The sequence below is a fragment of the Crocodylus porosus genome, unplaced genomic scaffold, assembly GCF_001723895.1.
Source record: "Crocodylus porosus isolate Cpor-Errol unplaced genomic scaffold, CroPor_comp1, whole genome shotgun sequence".
NCBI classification, from domain to species: Eukaryota; Metazoa; Chordata; order Crocodylia; family Crocodylidae; genus Crocodylus; species Crocodylus porosus.
Genome location: NW_017728914.1, coordinates 9687023 through 9689930, shown reverse-complemented (window position 1 = coordinate 9689930; position 2908 = coordinate 9687023). Strand labels below are relative to the sequence as shown.

The 2908-nt window shown below is 48.2% G+C and overlaps 1 protein-coding gene across 3 annotated transcripts in view; it reads right to left on the bottom strand.

Annotated features, from left to right (window-relative positions):
- The window catches only part of SLIT3 (slit guidance ligand 3), a 938430-nt gene that overhangs the window by 754872 nt on the left and 180650 nt on the right, over positions 1 to 2908 (bottom strand). The gene's annotated exons all lie outside the window — the stretch shown is intronic.

Sequence of the window (2908 nt, the reverse complement as noted above, 5' to 3'; positions counted from 1 at the left end):
ACCAGCAGGCATTGGGGGAGTCACTGTTCCCCTGAGCACCGCCAGGAGTGACCAGGAATAACGGTCACAAGCTGGCAGAGGGCAGGTTTAGGCTAGATATCAGGAAGCGCTACTTCACGGTCAGGGAGGCTAGGATCTGGAACCAACTTCCAAGAGAAGTGGTGCTGGCTCCTACCCTGGGGGTTTTTAAAAGGAGGTTAGATGAACATCTTGCTGGGGTCATTTGACCCCAGTATTATTTCTTGCCATGGCGGGAGGGGTGGGGGTCAAACTAGATGATCTGCTCAGGTCCCTTCTGACCCTAGAAACTATGAAACTATGAAATATATAAGCAATTTGCTTTGTTTTCAGGTTAGCATGAACTTAGCTATGTACAAATCTTTGATATGTTCAATATTGCTGCATGTTCAATATTGTATATACAATGAATGAGTACAAAACAATCAAATTCAAACTCCAGCATTACAAATAATGGGTCCTCACCAATGTTTCTCCCCTGTACTTATGGTATTATGCAAGTAAAAGCAGGTAGCCAATCCTGGATTTCCACAAAGCATTTTTTCATGGTTTCTGTGAAATCTGTGAAATGGCAATTTAGTAGGTTCCTATTTATAAAATACGCCCCCTTCCCTCTACCCCTTCTTTTCTCCATATTGAATAATCCCAGTTCTTCCCATTTTTTCTCTAAACATTTCTGTTGCTCTCTGCTGGAATCTTTCAATTTGTGTACATCTTCCTTGACATGCAATACCCCAAAGTGGATACTGTACTCCAAGTGACACCTCACCAGTGTAGCATGCCATGGAAGAACTTCCTGTGACTTGTGAGACTATTATAATTTTTACCAGTATATTACTGGCTTTTCTTTCGGTGTTTTTTGTTCAATCCCATCCCCCTAGTCATTAATGAAGATGCTAAATTGTACTGAAATTCAGAGCAGAAGATCCCTGGGGAACCCTGATCCCCACTTCAATGCCTCCTGCTAACTGATAACTACTCTAAGGACAGTGATCTAATCAGTTATATAGTTTTATATACTGTTTAGGTTATAGTACTTTAATCTAGACTGTATTTGCTTACCTTACTAATGAGAATGTCAAAAGCCTTAGTGAACTCAAGGTATATCATATAGTTTTATCACCTCTAATGGTCTATCCATCCTTAAAGCCCACTCCCTTGTCTTCTAAGTAAATCAGGTTGTTTAAGTATGACTTTCTCCTTACAAACCTAGGTTGATTGTTCCAGATCACTTTGCTTAGTGATGGATGCTTACAAATATGATTCCTTGAAGGCCCGCTCCATAAGATTGAACGGTTTCCAGATCAAACTGACCACATGCCCCATATCCTCTACTATCTCTTTAAAAAAAGATGGGCACTATGTTTTTCAGTTGTATCACTTGGACTCTACAGGCACGTCCACACATGCAAGCACGTACACTTGCAGCAGCTCAAATAGCAGCGGTGCAGATTTGAGCTGGGGCTTTTTGCCCCAGTGCACATGCTCAGACATGCACTTTGTTGTGGAGCAAGTTGTGCCACTTGGGGCAAAATAACCCTGCCTGGCTACTCCAACATCTGCCACCAGGGGGAGCTAGAGCCCAGGGCCAGTACCTGTCCTGGCCTCAGCAGTATAAAAAGCCACCCTGGTAAGTAGCTCAGAGCTATTAGGTCTCAGGAGCTTCTGGGGCCCAGCCAATTGGTACCTAGGGACACTATCCCTTGTGCCAGCTGGACTGCTGAATCAGCCCAGGGAGTTCCCTGCACCCTCTACCCACTGGAGCAGGCTGGCAGTGGGAGCTGCTGCCTGGCTGTGACTGCTGCGCACCTGCCAGACCCGGATGGGGACTGCACAGCCAGCAGAGGCATCTGCCCCTTTGGGCCAGCTGCCAGTGGACCGTGGTTGCTGGGTTGGCCTTTGTGTGGCACTACTGCCATTTGTGCCCGCTACCTGGCTATCTGGGCAGCTATCGCCCAGAAGAGGTTCCAGGTGTGGTGGCCTGCTTTGAACTGTCAAAGCATGTCCTCCTGGCCCCATTTGGCCAGGAGGTCAGCCACAGCCAGCTGGGTCCAAGGGGTCAGCTCTGAGCAAGCAGGGTCCTGCCACTGGGCTCCCTAGAAGGAATTCTGTTGTTCTCTATTGGAAAACTGAAAAATCCCTGATAAAAAAAAAATCCCAAAGTCACCCTGTAAAATACCCGCAAATCCATCTTCCTCCACAAGTAAAACAAAAGACCACTATAAAGAGAGAGAGAGAGAGTGAGACAGAGACAGCAATCAGTTGGACAATGGTTTATTGATATAGCTACAGTGTTTAAACCATGTCTCTTATCATAATAATAAAGTGAACTCTAAATACATGTTTCATGAATTCATGAATATATATTTTGCTGCCCTCCCAAAGAGGCAATGACCCCCACACAGGGGTTACGGCCCCCCAAGAGGGTGTTAGGCCTCCACAAAAGGGTTTGGCCCCCCAACAGGGGATTCAGCCCCCACCCAAGAGATCCACCCCCACACAAGGGGTTCAACCCCCACACAACAGCTACAGCCCCCCATTAGGGCTATGGCTCCCACAGAAAGGAAACAGCACCCTAACAGGGCTACCACCCCACCCGCAAGGCCCACGATCCACCCAGCCCCCCAATTGCTGCCCCAGCTGGCCCCATCCCCCACCAGCTGCAGCCCCCACAATTGCTGCCCCACCAAGTCCCACCCTCACCCCCACTACCCCAGGCACCATCACTTAAGAAAACAAAATAGAAAAAAATGGAAAAAAAGCCTCAGGACAGCAGAGGGGGCAGGAGGGCCCGGGCTGGGGCCACTGGGGCTGTACCTCTGCCCTGCGCTGTGCAGGGGGGGCCCCAGTCAGCCAGATGGCAGTTGAAGCTGCCAGTAACTGCTGGTGG